The sequence below is a fragment of the Thamnophis sirtalis genome, unplaced genomic scaffold (genome assembly GCF_051295495.1).
Source record: "Thamnophis sirtalis isolate CommonGarterSnake01/CBP01778 unplaced genomic scaffold, rThaSir2_p1.2 scaffold_1, whole genome shotgun sequence".
NCBI lineage: Eukaryota > Metazoa > Chordata > Lepidosauria > Squamata > Natricidae > Thamnophis > Thamnophis sirtalis.
In genome coordinates, this window is record NW_028261381.1 from 153,959,784 (window position 1) to 153,978,460 (window position 18,677).

The 18,677-nt window shown below is 40.7% G+C and overlaps 1 long non-coding RNA gene across 1 annotated transcript; it reads left to right on the forward strand.

The window, feature by feature from the left end:
* Positions 1 to 984: 984 nt before the first annotated feature.
* LOC148049782 (uncharacterized) lies at positions 985 to 17,621 on the forward strand. The gene is made up of 4 exons (XR_015698446.1): positions 985 to 1,115; positions 10,853 to 11,009; positions 16,267 to 16,447; positions 17,455 to 17,621. It is a non-coding gene; the product is annotated as an uncharacterized LOC148049782 (long non-coding RNA).
* Positions 17,622 to 18,677: the final 1,056 nt, after the last annotated feature.

Consider the following 18,677-nt stretch of genomic DNA (forward strand, 5'->3'; position numbering starts at 1 on the left):
GGAGACCTATACAATTTCAGACAAACGACTGTCCAGTCTCTTTTTAAAAGCCTCCAATAATGGAGCACTCACAACTTCTGAAAGCAAGAAGGCAGGCAATCATTCCTTTGGAACAATGGTGGGATTCGATTTTTTTTACTACCGGTTCTGTGGGCATGGCATGGCTTGGTGGGCATGGCAGGGGAAGGATCCCCATTACCCCCCCCCCCCCACTCCTGGGAGAAGGATACTGTAAAATCGCCATTCTCTTCCCACCCTACTCCAGGGCAAGGATACTGTAAAATCTCCATTTCCACCCCACCCCACTAACCTGCTTTCCAGCTCCGTTCTCCTGTGCATGGAAACAGAAGAAGACCCAGCCAATCAGCTTGGATGCCGATCAGCTGGGATTCGGGAGGCAGCAAATAGATGGGGGCGGAGCCAGCTGGAGGTGATATTTGCCTGTTCTCCAAACTACTCAAAATTTCTGCTACTGGTTCTCCAGAATCAGTCAGAACTGGCTGAATACCACCCCTGCTTTGGAAATTTTGCATCTGGGTATGAAGAAGAAGCAAAGGGTGGGTACTTCTCTCATATTGCTAGGTTTATCACCACTATTACAGCAATGCTACATTCGCTCCTATTCTGTTTTAGTCACATCAGTGCAAGGTTTTAGGAGACGCGGTTCCTGTCTTGCCTGCTTCAGTCCCAAGACCTGGTCTCCTGCGGGGGGCTCCCTTTCCATTTAACATCCCTTCTTGGAAGGGTATTTATTTCCTGAATGAATGCCCTCAAGACACGGGAGGTTACTAGAGACTAAACAGCCAGATTGCAAAAGCCTTTTTGTCTGGCACTTTAAAGAGAGTCTTTGCCAAGATTTATGTACATGTTTTGAGCTGGGCCCTTCAGGAGACACTGGGTCTAAAGACTGAGAAAATGAGGAAAATACCTTTGGCTGACTATGGGAGTTAACTGCCCTTGTGTTCTCAGTTTTCTTTGCTATATGTTTTCATTTTCCCAGTGTAAGCCTGTTTTCCAGTCTCCCATGAAGTGATACCACCTGGTTGTTTCTGGGAACATTATAGCCTGCCAGTCAGAGGTTAACTATGCTTAGACCTTCCCTGATCCCTGCCGTGGTAAGTGGACAGCTTCCCCCTCACTCCTTATTTGCATGATTTCCTTTTCTGCAAAAGTGGTATGTCTTTCTCCAGGATCAGCCTTTTAGCTTCACAAGGCGCTTGAGTTTACCATGTGAAAATATTAAGGAGGCTTTCTGGCTGTACTGGTGGATACTAGGATACTAGTGGAGATGTTTGCTTCTTTATGAGTCTTCCCATCTGGCAGAGGACTAACAGCGAATCAGAAGTTTCTATTGCTGGCCAGGCAACCAGAAAGAAATGCCTCACCATCCAAAGCACAAAATATTTCCCCACTCTTTAAAAGAAGAGACATTGTGTTCCTTTCAGTGTGACAAATCATCAAAATCCCTGTGCTGTCTCTAGTTGGTCTTGATTCTTGATCCTGTCCTGGGATTCTTGAAGATGGAAGCAAGGGCAAGTTGTGTTTTCTCCAAAGACTGCCAGGATCACCCGAAGTAACCCAAATTCACACAACACTGGCACTGCTGCAGTGACACCATAAAATTTGCCACAACCTTTCTGAAAGTGGCAAGGAGAAGCCAGAACCAAACCAAAGAGTAAACAATGATCAAGCTAGTCTATCTTTCACCAACCTGGGTGTTCCTCAAATATATTGAGAAGATGATTCCTAACTCTTTTGTCATAACTTTTGTTTGAAATTTAAGTGTAGACAATTCAGACAAGACAACTTTGAGATTAGATGGATGCTTCTCTGAATGTTTCTTAGCACTTGGATTGTCATCCAAAAATCTGAACCCTAGGCATTATTTCTAAACTCTCCCATTCTGAAGGTGACACCAAGACACTTTAGTGTCTTCTGCATGATGCCTTTTCACACGTTTCAAGTTTGAGGTCCTGTCTCTCCTTAATCTTCTTTGTGCTAGGCTTAGTTTCTGAATATTTCAGTGGATGGCAGCACTGAACATACTTCAGCTAATCTTGGAAGTAAAGTGGCTTTAGAACATGGATTGGAGGCCTCCTGGGAATGTTGGGGCTATAGATACAGTAGACTAGGAAGTCAATATTTGGCAATGACCCCATACTACTACCGAGAAGTCCATGAGGCAAAATCAAAATATGAGGCTTCTCTGGAAGGTAAATTTATCACATTTCGGGTACAGTAAAACTCATATATTAAGAAAATTGAAATATTGTATAATAAAATGCATTATATTAGAATGTAGAAGAATAAAACCCATCACAGATCAAAGTGGACATGAATCAATGCAAATACCAGCAAAACCAAAAAGGATTCATATATTCATCCTCAGTTATCTATTGTTTCTTCTATTTCTTTAAAAAATAATTTAAAAAGATCACTTCCCCCAAGTCATCAGTCACATTGTCCAATAGAGGTGCTGGCTGGTTGCTTGGTTATTTCCTAGCCACCTATTGCAATGACCTTGGTTCCCACAGGAAAACTTCTTGTTTTGACTGTAATGCCCCAGCTAACTATTCCCCCTCTGTGTCCTCTCTTCTGCCTTGTGGCAACTCTGAAGCCACAAAGAGGTTTGCTTCAGGATTTGCTTCAGGGTTTGCTTCAATGGAGCTGCATCTACATGGAGGGAAGTATGCAGTGGAGTACCCCAAGGCTCTGTTTTAGGCCCAGTACTCTTCAACATCTTCCTCAATGATTTGGATGAGGGAATAAATGGGGAACTCATCAAATTTGCAGATGACACCAAGCTGGCAGGAATAGCCAACACTCCAGAAGACAGGCTTAAGATACAGAAGGATCTTGACAAACTTGAACATTGGGCACTATCTATCAAAATGAAATTCAATGGTGAAAAGAATAAGGTTCTACATTTAGGCAACAAAAACGAAATGCACAGGTACAGTACAGGTGGTACCCTGCTCAACAGTAGTAACTGTGAGAGGGATCTTGGAGTCCTAGTGGACAACCATTTAAATATGAGCCAGCAGTGTGCAGAAGCTGCCAAAAAAGCCAACACAGTTCTAGGCTGCATAAACAGAGGGATAGAATCAAGATCACGTGAAGTGTTAATACCACTTTATAATGCCTTGGTAAGGCTACACTTGGAATACTGCATTCAGTTTTGGTCGCCACAATGTAGAAAAGACGTGGAGACTCTAGAAAGAGTGCAGAGAAGAGCAACAAAGATGATTAGGGGACTGGAGACTAAAACATATGAAGAACGGTTGCAGGAACTGGGTATGTCTAGTTTAATGAAAAGAAGGACCAGGGGAGACATGATAGCAGTGTTCCAATATCTCAGAGGCTGCCACAAAGAAGAGGGAGTCAAACTATTTTCCAAGGCACCTGAGGATAGAACAAGCAGCAATGGGTGGAAACTAATCAAGGAGAGAAGCAACTTAGAACTGAGGAGAAATTTCCTGACAGTTAGAACAATTAATCAGTGGAACAGCTTGCCTCCAGAAGTTGTGAATACCCCAACACTGGCAGTCTTTAAGAAGATGTTGGATATCCATTTGTCTGAAATGGTATAGGGTTTCCTGCCTAGGCAGGGGGTTGGACTAGAAGACCTCCAAGGTCCCTTCCAACTCTGCTATTGTATTGTATTGTATTGTATTGTATTGTATTGTATTGTATTCAATCTTTAAATGTGCGTTTTCAATGTTGTCTTGCTCGTCTGTGGTTTTTATAGGGGCTGTTTTTATAATCCATTATTGGAAAGAAGGAGAAGAAGAAGAAAGGGGGGGGGGAGGAGAGAAATGGACGGCATGGATCCAAACATGAGCCTTCCAGCTTTCTAGATCTTAAATTAGATTGATGAACATAAACACTCCGACTGGAGCATTTTCCAACTCAATTGCAATTATCCTGGAAATGGTCTACAATTACCAGCAACCCTCTGGAAGCTAAAAATTATCTTCTTAGGTTCTCCTCCCAATGGGTCAACTGTGAAAATGTCATTTGTTTATGAAATACGGCTAGTACACGCCATTCACCAAGCCTACACAACAAATGAAATCAAAGAAGCGTGTGTCCAGATCTGCCCTCCTGGATTTGTATGGATATTAAAATACGGATACGATAAGTCATAAATACTGTATAAAAATTTGTCAGTCATCTCAGGAAAGAATGCAATAAAGCAGGGAGTCTGAAAAAGGCAGGCAGGGGCTGGAAAAACTCCTCCCCAAGGAAAAATTACAACATTTACTAAAAAAAAAGGGAAGTAAAGTTTTAATAGAAATACATATAATTATGCATTATGTGGCAAAAGAGAGCCGAGGTGGCGCAGTGGGTAGAGTGCAGTACTGCAGGCCACTTCAGCTGACTGCTAGATCAGCAGTTCAGCGGTTCAAATCTCACCGGCTCAGGGTTGACTCAGCCTTCCATCCTTCCGAGGTGGGTAAAATGAGGACCAGATTGTTGTTGGGGGCAATATGCTGACTCTGTAAACCGCTTAGAGAGGGCTGAAAGCCCTATGAAGCGGTATATAAAAAAAATCTGCTATTGCTATTGCTATTAGATACAGAGAAATCTCACGTTTTCTTATTGAGCACAATTCCTGGAGATTTTATAAGCAATTGTAGTTTTCTTGGTGGTAATATGCAAGGCTGGGTTCCGGGTGCCACTATTGCCGGTTTGCTCACGGACGCACTGTGCGTGCATGCTTGATGCATGCTATTTATGCATGCACAATACAACAAAAATTGCTCTGTGCATGCGCAGAAGGCAAAAACAAGATGGCGGTGCCTATGGTGCTGCCGAGAGAACTGGTTCGGGAGCCTGGCAGGTCTGGGTCACTGCCAGTTCCAGCAACCCAGGTCATCAAGTTACTACCGGTTCGGCTAAACCGGTCTGAAGGGGTAGGAACCCACCTCTGATAATATGTCATGGTTGACAATTGACATCTAGTTTTTTTTCTTTTTGACTTCCCAGTTTAACTTGTAGTCTTGGTGATCTCTGTTCAAGTGCTAATGAGACTTGAGTCTACTTAGTTTCTGAGCCTAAACATCAGCTACAGTATGTTCTTGATGGATTGTCCAATATAGTTGAATGGAAGAAGGTTTCACCCATGTGCAAAACACTTTTGTCCACAAAGTGTATTTCCACTTGATATAGTGATACCTACAATAGCTGTAATCCTATGGAAAGGCATTTAGCAAACTTAAGGGAAGTGAACGTGATCCACAAACATTGACATGGTACCTCTGGTACTAAACTCTTCTCAATGGCTTGCAGGACCACCTCGAGGACCAGAGGTCTATATATGCTATGGCTGTCACCAAGTATCAAACACTGATTTGATGGCACAAAATCTACCTTAGTCCTGGGAAACATTTATAATGGCTACTGCCATTATAAACTGTCTGATGGCTTTTCAGAAACATGTATGAGAGCCATTATATTGGATACATGTTTGGATTCAATAGATCTAACAAAAGGTATTTTTATTTCTTTAATTTTTTTTTATAATAATTCTTATGTTCGTGCAAAAATTTGGCTATGAAGGAAACAGCTTTGCCCAAAACCTATGGCAAAAACAAACCTTTATTTTTTAATTAGGACTGAAAGTCCCAATAACACCCCCCCCCCATTTCTTAGCTTTAAAATCAGTTATTTAGCCAGTATTAACATGTCTTCTTGTGTTATTATTCAAATAGTCCCTCCTGGCAGAGTTAATATTACAGAATTTCACACAAAAATTCAAAATATAGCCTCCAACGAGGCTTCATCATTTCCTGGCATCTCTGTCATGGATGATTCAATTTACCAAATATTATCCAATTAGGACCAGAGAGAACAATCATCAGAGATTGGTTAAAAGGAGATCAATAATTCATATAATAGGCAGCTTTCTTGAGGAACAGAGATTTTAACTAAGTAGACTTTTGTATTAATTTATTTCCCTTATACATTGGCAAATTACTTTCTTACCATTTTAGATTTCTTACTTACTATCCTTTTTGGAAAGGACATTCAATTATCCTCAGATTATCAACAAGTGTCTAGAGCAGTATTTCTCAACCTCAGCCTTTTGAAGAGGTGAGTTGAACTTCAACTCACAGAATTCCCCAGCTCACTCGGCTGACTGAGGAATTCTGGGAGTTGAAGTCCACACTTCTTAAAATGGCCAAGGTTGAGAAACATTGCCCTAGAGTCATAGAATTGCAGAATGTATACGTTGGAAGGCACCTTCTATATCATCTAGATCCGTGATGGCGAGCCTATGGCATGCATTCCAGAGGTGGGCACTTGCACTATCGCCAGCTGCTCTTCTGGTTTCCTGCAGCTGATCTTTGCGGGTGCCAGACTGCCAGAAAATGGCCTGAAAACAGCTGGAAAAAGGGCTAAGAATGACAAAATAACAGGCTGTTTTCAGGCCATTTTTGGGCTGTTTTTGGCCCAGTTCGGCCAGTTCTAAGTGAGAAGAAACACACTGGAAACATTGAAACACTGAAAAGGCCTGAAAATGGCCCCCAAACCAGCTTGAGAATAGCTGAAAACCAGCCAAAAAAACAGGCATGCGCCTGCCGGCCTACTGGTCCTTGGGTTTGCCATGCGCATCCATACACATGCATGTGAATGCACACATGTTCCGAATTGCGCACTCAGTGCCGAAAGGTTCACCATCACTGATCTAGATCAACCCACATCTTTCTACAGTAATTCACAAAGAATTACCCATCAACCCCCATTAAAAAAATCTCCAGTAAAGGCGACCCTACTATTACTTTGGGCAAAGCACTCCATTGCTCTTACCATCATGAAACCCTCCTTTCTTTAATTTCAAAATTGATCCTTGTTGAACACTCAGTTCCACCAGAGAACAGATCTCTCTCTCTCTCTTGCACCTGATAACCTTTTACATTTTTTAAGCCTGCTATCATATCTTCCCTTAAGTCCTTTCTTTATAAGCTAAACAGGCCCTGGCCCTGTGACTGTTCCTGAAAGGGCTTAGTTTCCAGATTCCTTATCTTCCTGGAAGCTCTCCTCTCAACTCACTCTAACTTATTCCCCTTTGAACAGGATTCAGGAATCCAAATGCAATCTAACCTTCACAATACAACATAGTTACTTTGAAAAACGTTTCCTGACTTTGGATTATCATGTGAGATAATGATTTAGAGCAAGGATTTAGGGGTTGTTGTTTCCTTCTCCCTCTCCAGCACTTCTTCATTTTTGTGTCATGTCTTTTAGATCAGAACACTGAAACCATAACTTATTTACCGTTGACTGCTTGGTCTCTTCCAGCTTAACAATGTAGTAAATCTGCTGTAAGTAAGCAATGCTACTTCTGCAGAGCTACAGTATTGTTGATGAATGTCAATAAAAGAAGTATAGAAAATTGAAAATAGTGGAACATGTTCTGTACGTCTTATTGTGTAGTGTTCAAGGTCACCCTGTGAAGTTGAGTTAGAGGGCAATAGGGAGGGTTGCTGCTAAGAAGTAGTTATTTAGATAATATGAAGCCTTTTGCTGGCTGAGGAATTCTGGAAACTGAAGTCCACATAACTTCAAGTTGCCAAGATTGAGTAACATGCTGTAGACTAAAGTTTTATGTTTCTTTGATGCTGAAGGCTCTTCTTCTGTCTCTTCACTGGGCCTTTTCTTTTTCCCAAGGAAACTTTCTAACGACATCTATACACCTACACCAACCACTGTAAAAATGAGAAAGTACCAGTGAAAAGTACCAGGACCCCCCCCCCAAAAAAAAACATCGGGGTCCTTTTCATCGACTCCCGAACCCCCCCGACCGCCTCCCCTTCTTCATCCCGCGGTCCCCTCACATATACCCCCGGCAGGTTCACTCACCCTTTCTAGCAGGCCTGTGCGGGATGGTAGATCACTGCAGGACCTTATCCTGCGCCGCAGCGCTCTGTAGAGGCGCAGGAACACCGGGGAGACGTCTTCTGAGTGAGGCGTTTTCTGTAGAGCCGCAGGGAGACTGGGGAGACGTCTGCAGGGTCGCAGGTACACGTCAGCTTTGGGCCACACGTGCGTACCTGCGCGGGGCTCTCTTCCCTGGAGCCTTTGCGCACAGCCCAGGAGCTTTTGCGCACGGCCCAGGAGCCTATGCGCTGTAGTGATCATGTCCCCCGGCCGCTGCAGCGATCATGTCCCCCGGCCGCTGCAGTGATCATGGCCCCCGGCCACTGCAGCGATCATGGCCCCCGGTCGCTGCGCGGCCCGGTGCCAGGTACTCCACGGCCCGGCATTGGTCCGCGGACCGGGGGTTGGGGACCACTGCTGTAGAGGATAATGGTTTGGCATAGGAAGGACTGAGGGCCATTGGCAGGCAGATAGTATGTCTAAGATGGACTAGTATCCAATTTACAATAAAAGAGGTGAGGTGAGCCTGAAATAAAACTAATACATTGCACTATACCACACTTTTCTTCATAGAAAAATAACAGACTGGGAAGGTCAGCTTTGATACAGGAACTGATAAGAAATTGATCGGCTACAGATTTGTATTGGTAAATTACCCTTGAAATTGATATTTTCAAACTGTTGCATTGTGGTTTAATGTAATGAGACATATGTATTTTGGAAAACTATAGACAAAAACGTCTGTATTAAAGACAAGGAATCATAAAACAGCAACTTTTGACTTTTGGGAATAAATGAATGCAAAAAAGATGCAAACTAAAAAAATAATCTCATAGAGAATGGAATATATATATTTGGGCATAGAGATATACTGAAATGCACTGATGTGTGTCGCATAGATAGGTCTTGAAATGTAGTAAAGTTTCCATTGAATGGACACAATTTGTCGGACCTCAGATGCAGCTCATCAAATTTCCATCTAAACTGTTGCATCAGAAGCAGTCTGGACAAATTGTGATAAATTTATATTAATTTCACTTTAATTCTGTGACATCTTCAATGATGACCATCATTTGTGTACGTCATGAAACAAGTGGTGCAAATTACATTATTTGCAGCAATTAGTGTCACTTGCCCTATGACATCATAGCACAGATGAGGCAGACTGATGTAATGACCTATTTTCAGATTTAATAGACAATTAGAAATAAGAGCATGCTCCTTTCCCTCAAAAAAGTCTGATAAAAAAAGTTTGAGTAGTATTTTCCAACTGAGTTGGTGTACACTGTTCCTGTGATCAGCAGAATGAGAATTTTGATTTTAATTTTTTTTTTTCTGGAACAGCAATTATTTTCATCCAGATACACTTATTGAATCACTACTCCTTTTGAGCGCTGCAATTTCCCTTCCTATTCCTGTCAAAGAAATATTGTAAAATATCACAGCTCACCTATCCCTGTTATGCTAGTTTAGACCCTGCTGAAGGATTCCTTCATTTGAGCAGACAAAGAAAATGAGTGGACCAAAAAATAAAATAAAAGAGATCTTCCAGTGGCTGGATCTGCAAAGGCTGATGAGCTGTTAAAACAAAGGATTTCATTTCCTTATTCATTTTGATTTCTCTTCAGTTGGGATTGCACCATAGGGAGTCCAGCTGGGCTTTATTCAGCATGTTTAAAATTAGGGAGTGATCCTGGTCCATCTTTGCATCCTACAAATACCAGAAACGATACTTTTGGAGTCAATGTTTGCATTTGGCCAGCATTCCACATAGCGTAGAGTCAAGAGAAGAAATTTGGCTCCTAAGAAGCATGCTAGAAATGTCTGTGATATTGTTTTGAGCTGCCTAGGAGGAGATGTTTTCAGTGTGGGAGAGCCAACTGTCAAAAATGGGCAACTTGTTTAAACTTGAAACAAGTTGATACATAAAACGTATTTTATTTTTGTTCCGTTTACCCCTTTTGTTGCTCTTAAAGATGGACTTAGAAGTGCATAACATAGATATTTAGTCTCCCTCCCAGAATTAGAAATGGTCTGGCATTCTGGCTTCTGTCCTTGGTTTTCCTCTGAGGAAAAGGCAAAGGGAGGGGCCTTGTGTCCAGTGCCACCTTCAGCAACACAGCCATCCTGGGTCAGGAGGTTGACTGAGCGTTCCTGACAATATATGGATTGTCTTTGAATTCTTTAAAAGTAAACTGTGTTTTTAACTTACATTTCACAATACACTTATGAAGTATGTCTAAAAGATAAATAAATGTTGTAAAAGTAGTAGAGAAGGAAAACAAAAACACATTTCCAACAAGGTGATTAAAATCTGACTTAGTTAAAACAATCAAGCCCCAGATACAGTATTGTCAAATATATACTGTATGTATACATGCTTGCATCCATCATTAGATATTGAATTAATCTATTGATTTACCTAGCCCACCATGTATGTATGTATTTATGTATCCATGCATGCATCCATCCCTGAATTAATATGTCAATTCATCTAGGCCACCATCATTGGAACTGATCACAGCAGCAGCCTTCCAGTGACTTACATTTTAATTCTTCACCTACAAGGAAGCAAAGAATATGATCTGGGATTTTTGCATGCAGAGCTTACCTGTAAAACACACCTCTAAACCATAGGAAAGACATTTCTTCCTACGCTGTGTGTATATATGTGTGTCTAGTCATCTGTCTATCTTCAATAGCTTCAAAAACTTGAATCAGACTCTAAATCTGCCATGCTAACATCTTAAGATCACTCCTTTTGCAGAACCATTTCACATCCAGTGCCCACCCTGGAAAGCTGCTGCAAGTGCTATCTTCCTACCTACTAACCATGATGTTTGGTTTTGAGGTCTCTGAAAGGAGACATTGGGACATAGACAACCCTCCAGATAAGCTTTTTAGAGCACCCAGAGCAAAGCATTTCAAAGAAATTATGTGTAAATCCATATTTCTTATTTTGGTCTAGGGTTTTTATGGAACACAGCATCATGGTAGTAGATCCTCTGGGAAATGGATCAGGAACTTGGAACGGCAGAGACCTGGCCCCCAAGTCACCGCCTTTCTTGGACTGTTGCCTGAGACAATATATTTGCTCTGCTCATGAATGGGACCACCCTGATGAGGTCAGTACACCACAAGACATTTTACTGCTTAAGATGATAAACAAGATGATCTACTATCCTTCCACTATACATATAAAAGTTTACTATACTGGTCACAGAATCTTATTTTACAACATGTAATCTTCAGTTGCTTCTGGGCTCACTTAAGGGGTGGAGAGAAGACCACAGAGCACACACTGTGCTGGCTTTTAACATCTTCCTGGCAATTTCTGCCCCCAGCATTTGAAACCTACATACCCTCTTACCTACTATCATGCATAGCCCTCGTACCTTAACCACTACAATAAGCTCTACTTCTACTGTATCCTTACACAAACTTTATATGGATTCAGTATCTTGCACTTACTGTACTTTCTAGTGCATGGGATCAAGATAGTAGCATGATAGTAGTATGTTTGCCTTAGAAAATGGCCAGTAGGCTCAAGTTTCTACCTTGCATGGAATAGAATAAATGACACACCCCCGCCCATTTTGAGGAGTTAATAATATTCCTGATATTAAGGGACTGAATTAAAGAAACATGTAACTTAATTCATTTTTGAAAAGGTAATTTTATCTGCTGATCACAAAAATGACTCAATGTGTTTTTCAATAGATGTTATGATATTTTGCAATATTTGAGAATTAATTTTTAAAATTGTTTTCCCTTAAGGTAGATTTAAAAATAATTTTGGCATTTGATTAATGTATAGTATGTTTACTTTCTATGTTTACATACTAATGTATAGTATGTTTACAGAGCCAAGGTGGCGCAGTGGTTAAATGCAGCACTGCAGGCTACTGCTAGATCAGCAGGTCAGCGGTTCAAATCTCACCGGCTCAGGGTTGACTCAGCCTTCCATCCTTCCGAGGTGGGTAAAATGAGGACCCAGATTGTTGGGGGCAATATGCTGACTCTCTGTAAACCGCTTAGAGAGGCCTGAAAGGCCTATGAAGCGGTATATAAGTCTACTGCTATTGCTACTGCTATTGCTATTTCCCCTTTTTTGTTGTAGTTTTTTATGAATTTCATTTCCTATTTTTTAAAATTTGGTATTGTTTCTATTAAACTTGCTAAAATTCTTTAATACATCTTCAAATAAAAACATAAAAAGATAGAATATTGCATGTGACACTGATATGATTAAGTATGACTTAACTTATTAAAAAGTAACTGCCACGTAATGAGCTCCTCACCCCATCTAATGGTAGGCTTGCCCAGGATGATGATCATGAATGAATTACGGTAAGTTGATACAAGATCTACTCCAAATAGTTAAGATCTCTTAGATTTTTATTAAATATCTGCTGGGAAATGGTATCTCCATAATCACCATCATCATCACCACCACCATCATCATCGTTGTTGTCGTCGTCATCACTATCATCCTTCTTAAAATCTGTGGACTTCAACTTTCAGTCCCAGTGTGGACTTCAGCCACCCATGCTAGCTGGGGAATTCTGGGAATTGAAGTCTGCACATCTTAAAAGTTGCCAAAAGGTTGAGAAACACTGGTCTAAACACTGATCTTCTCTATCAATATTTTTCAACCTTCACCTTTGTGCATGATTTTTACTGAATTTTCCAAACCATTTCAACACCATTTGAACACATTTCTCTCTTAACAAGTCTGATTAACTTAAGAACTCAGCACTTATTCTTTTAACTAACTCATCATAATATCTGGATAATTTGGGTGCTTCCAGACTTTGTGTGTCACCTACACTTTGGACTTCTCCCCCTACACAATCACCCCACCCAATAAGATCCATTCACAGGGCACGGTGTAGTATAGTTGGGCCCTCCTCTTAAGCAGAAGCCATGTTACAAACTGTTATGTAAACTCATTCCCTGAAGTGAAATAAGCAAAAAGAATTACCATTTCGTTAAACACAACCTAACCAATTAATTACCAGTGGCCTCCAGTTAATTAATCTATTGTAAAGCAGGCATCCGCTAATCTATTTGAAATGTGTAGAGCTATTCATTATGAAATCACTTGGTGATAGGTAGGACAGCTATTTATAGCTTTTTATCTCACTTCTAGGAATGCACGGACATTCCTGCATCCACATTACAGAGACTGGTATGTGTGTGCATTGCTTTTAAGTCAATGTGCTCCCCTGTTGTTGTTATTGTTTCCTATAAGCACCATTTTCTTTATCTCCCCGTAGATAAAGTCCCCACCGTAGGCAGGGGGAAATGGAAAGGCAGTGACTGCAGAGACTTCAAAACTTCAGAGCAGTGTCTTTCCTCAAGGAGTAAAGATAGTCCTTGACTTACAACCACAACATTTCTTTTGCTAACATTTGTTAAGTGGCTTTTGCCCCATTTTACGACCTTTCTTGCCACAGTTTTTCAGTGAATCCCTGTAGTTCTTAAGTTAGTCACACGGTTGTTAAGTGAATCAGGCTCCCCCATTTACTCTGCAGTCAGAAGGTAGCAAAAGGTGATCCCATGACCCAGGGGGACACTGCCACCATCATAAATATGTGTCAGTTGCCAATCATCTGAATTTTGATCACATGACCATTGGGATGCTACAATGGTCGAAAGTGTGAGAAATGATCATAAGTCACTTTTTTTCAGTGCCATTGTAACTTCAAACAGGCAGCAAATGAACTGTTGAAGGTCGAGGACTGCCTGTAACTAATACTGCAACCAGAAGAGTAAAGAAATACAAAATATAAATAAATAGAAACTGCTGTATCTCGGATATATTTCCTTTAAGCATCATTGGCTGGAGAAAACCTCCTGAGCCAGTCACATGATCCAGTAGGACCAATCGCATTACTTTTTCTGCTGTAGAGTTGTAGGGCATGTAGAATTTCCCATGTTAGGATTGTCAGGGTTCCTAACGAAAGAAGACTCTGAGGCTTGAAGTTCCTCAAGGTTCCATTTTATTAGAGACGTCATATTGGCACATCTGGGAAAACCCAAATCTGAAAGCTTCCAGGCTTTCCCCACCCAAGTGAAAGTCCAAGTCCCTGCCCAGCATCTACTTGTCCATCACATGGTCCAATCAAGCAGTGTCCCAACTGGAGATGCCTCCCAGCCACACCACTCCAGGTTCAGGGTAAGATGTCCTTGACTCTCTGAGAAAGGTATGTTATTATGACTATATATCTTCCATACTCCACATGACCGCCCCCTCCCATTTCCCCACAGCATTGAATGTGACAGACCTGAAGGCCCAATGCAAAAGATGGCTTCCAGGCCTGACAAGGATATCATGAAAACGATATTTATTCAAGCTCATCCGATACTGCCATGCCTTTAATCCTAGGATCTGTTACTTTAGTCCGAGTCAATTTTCAGGGTCCAGGGATAGCGTAAAGCTCATTTCTTTTAAAGAAATCAAACGGATTTTATCCCTTTTCAACTCCACACCACCTTTTATTTTTAGCGCAGACTTTATTTTTTTTTTTGGTCATTAGACCGGAGGAAATGGAAATCGCTTTATTCCGATGTTTCTCCATCTTGGCAACTTTAAGACACGTACTCTTCAACTCCCAAAATTCCCCAGCCACCATGCCATCTGGGGAATTTGGGAATTAAACATCCAGACTTTTTTTTCAAACTGCCTATATTGAGGAATACCACTATGATCTTCTTCTCTCAAGAAACCCGTTGTGGCTCATTCATTGTTTTTCCAGCATATAGTTGACGATCGGTCTGCTCTGAAGGTCCTAAGTTTGAAGGGCCACAGACTGGCTCCATGGGGAAGATCAGGCAAGAGCCTGCACAGCTGCTAGAATATAAGCCTTTAGCTTTGTGTTACTCAAGTACTGCCCCACACAAGGAACATCCCTCCCCCCCAGCAACATGGGTCAATATGATCTGTAGGGCTGCTCCTGTGACCCCTTCACTTCTCCCCAGGATTTCTTTTCCTGCTACTGAATGTAACTGATGGGTGGAGTGGACGTGAGTGGGTTATAGGGTTATGTCCATTCTCCCTGACTCCCTCCCTCCCTCCCTCCCTCCCTCCCTCCCTCACCCCCCTCTCTGCTAAATCCATCTCACAGGGTTGTTATTGTGGGGGAAAGAGGAGGAGGGAAGTGTGGATATACTCGCCACCTTGAGTTATTCATAAAATAATAAAGGCAGGATGCAAATAAGCAAGCCTTCTGCTTTATTTCACAAATGCTTGTTCCCGAACTCTGATTTTCCCACCAATTTGGGAAGATTTTATAAATTCCTTTACATTTTGTTGTCCGGGACAGTTGATTTATTTAAATGCAAAAGGCTATGGTTATCATCTGGGAGTTGTTCTACATTTGCGATGGTGGTGAATGTCTTGTTCTAAATGTTTGCTTCTTTGGGAATCTCCCCCCCCTCCCAAATATATGAAGGGAGTTAAGATAAGGTGCATTGAGTGGATATTTCTAAATTTCCTCTCTCTATATCTTATGTAGATCCTATTTAAAAAAAAAATTATTATTTATTTAATCAAGCATGTATTAGGTAACAGATATAAGTATAAACATGATTATGAATGCATGATATGGATACAAATAAAAGGGAATATTAGGGCAGGGATGGTTGGCACATTGGTGAGCTTATGCATGCCCCTTAAAGACCTCTTAGGAATGGGGTGAGGTCAACAGTAGACAGTCTAAGGTTAAAGTTTTGGGGGTTTGGGGAAGAAACCACAGAGTCAGGTAATGCATTCCAAGCATTGAACACTCTGTTGCTGAAGTCATATTTTCTGCAATCTAGTTTGGAACGGTTTACCTTAAGTTTGTATTTATTGCATTCTCCTGTATTGTTGTGGTTGAAGCTGAAGTTTGAACATTGACAGGTAGGACATTGTAGCAGATAATTTTATGTACTACGCTTAGGTCAGATGGAAGGCGGCGTAATTCTAAACTGTGTAAGCCCAAAATTTCAAATATATTTTATTCTGACCTTTGAGTGGCTTTTAACCTTCTTTGTAAAAGATAAGTAACTTGCAGAGGGTGCTATTTTCCAGTGAAGTTTCTGAGGTTGCATGTTTTATAGCTTTATCTTTCCAGGACACCCATTCATCCTTATCTTTTAAGAAAATCCTGTTATATTTATTCTATATTCTTTTTTTTTCTTAAAGTCTTCAGTCTGATAAACTGGTGCAGTATAAAAGTATAAAGAATGAATAAACAAATGTCATTCCTAAAATCTTTCCACAAAGGCTTAAGGTCTAGAGCCTTTGTTTTTCTTAAACGTACACCTACTTCTCAGATGATTGAATTCTGGTTTCTGAACATAAAAGTAAATGACACTCTTTTTGCTAATTTACAGGAGTCGGAAAAGATGAGGAGAAAATAAAATATTTTTTGGTTGCTCTGTAAGAGGCAGCTTATATCAACATTGTGTAAATAGTATAAATAAATGGTTATATTAAATGCTGCATCTCCTGGTAATGAGAAGAGAGTGTCCTTGTAAATCCCAGACCAGTATGAAGAGGACTGCAGGCTTAGAGGTTTGTACACCAGGATGGCAGATCCACTAATGGAGAACATTTCTTTCCTGCTGGTAAACATATGTGGACTCCCTTTGTCTTTTGTTGCTGGTACTTGGGTAAATGGAAGACATTGATTGTTTTCTGCCCTTTTTTTTTTAGTTAAGCATAGTCATACTCAGCTGGAAGGGAAGGAACGCTTGGGGTCAAACCTGTTGCAGACTTAGCTTCCATAATAATATCATCTATTTAGATGAGCCGGTTCAGCCCACACTTAGCCTATAGTTACATCAAATAATATTTGCACTGAGTGTGTAATTACCTTTGGTCCTGTTTACCCGTCTAATTAACAGTTTGATATTGCATCCCCGCTGTGTCGACATCTGTCGAATTCTTCCAGAGGCTCGGCAGGTCCCCAAGTGTTTTTTCTCTCTCTCCCCCCTCCCCTTTCCTTTTGCATTTCAAGTTAGAGACCCAACCTGATTATCTCTAAATTAAAGGCATGCTAAACCACATGAAAAGCCAAAGGTCTGAAAGAAACCACACAGGATGTGGCCACGGAATCACTGGGAAGATGAAACGGTGAAGCCCAGTGTCATTGCTGGGGACATCCCCCCCATCCCTCTCCCCCCCCACTCCTCCTAAACCTTGAGATAAAAATGTTTACTTAGGTGGTGGCAGATGCCCTTATTTTTCAGTTAGAAGGAAACAATATAGATTAAAATAAACAAAATTAAAAAAAGGGATCTTAAGGAATATGCAGAGCTACCCTATCAAATTCTCATTGTCCAGACTTTCCCCAATATTTTGCGGCTATTCAGAACCAGAGGTTTAAACTGTTGGTGTTGTTGGGGGGGGGGGAAGAGAAGGAATGGCAAGAATGGAAAGGTCAACCAGGTTTATGCTTTTGGCAAAATAAGTCCTTAAGGCGATTTCAGAAGTGAGGTGTGGTGGGGAATAGAATAGGAACTGCAGAGGAGTTACTGCTTTGAATGAGGTTATGAGTTTACCTCCTTCCTAAATTACAGTGTTGATTCAACGCCATTTTGACACACGGCCCCACCTTCAGGATTTATGGATTCAATCCCAAAGTGTAACAGCAGCAGTAGCAGCTCAACAACAACAACAACAACAACAACAACAACAACAACAGCAACAACATTTATTCGGTCCCTTCTATGGACTTAAGGCAGAGTGTACCACAGCCAGCGTTTCAATCCTATTAAAAATATGTTTGCAAATTTGGTCAGTGTAATTTCCATCATACACTTCTTCTTCATACTCCATCATACTCCTTGTTCATTTGGTTCCATCCTGTGAACCAGTGAAATTGGTATGAAAAATAACTACCCTATATGACCTAGTGTGGAAAGAATATTCTTTTATTTGTGTTTTGGGTCTATAATAGATTAAGAACCAACATGTTCAATACAACGCATATTTCATGGGGAAAATCTATGTTACCACTAGGAGTCAAAAATGACTTGATGGCAGATATCATCAATCTTACTTCATACATTTTAAATAGTATCTCATTCCTTTAATTTTCAAATTAAGAATTACAGATTGAAGGCAACTTTGGAAACGGTCTAAAGCCATGTTCCTCAGTCTTGGCAGCTTGAAAAAGTGTGGATTTCATTTACCAGAGTTTAGCTGGCTGGCAAATTCTAGGAGTTGAAGTCCACGTATCTTTAAGTTGCTAAGTTTATGAAAAACTGGTCTAAGGAGTTGCACCAAGGTGGTGCAACACAAAATCATTATGGCTTAACTGTGTACTCTGAGCTACATGGACCAATAACTGACAAAATACAATGCAGTTTCCATATTTCAAAGGAAAAACTCATTTGGAAGTTCATGTCATCCTCTATGCACTTAAGCATTTCTATATTAGATATTTATATTACACATATTGAAAACAATCTTATTTGCAAAGCAATTAACAGAAATAAATAAAAAAACAATATAGTGGTTATCAGAAAATCTAACCAGCTGAAACTGAATTTAGAAAGGTAGCTAGTTCTACACAGAAGGATACCCTATATATAATAAAATAAATCAGACTTAAACTACTAATGATTAAGAACAGAGGCAAGAGGTTGGCTACAATGCTGTGACCATTGTGTCATCCAGAGTGCCTTTAAACAGCCTCCAGAGGACTCTAAAATCTCATTGGAGAGTCAAAACAATTGCTGGAAAATAAATACATTACAAACCATCTCTAATCTCACCATATTTCAGTATCCATATCTCT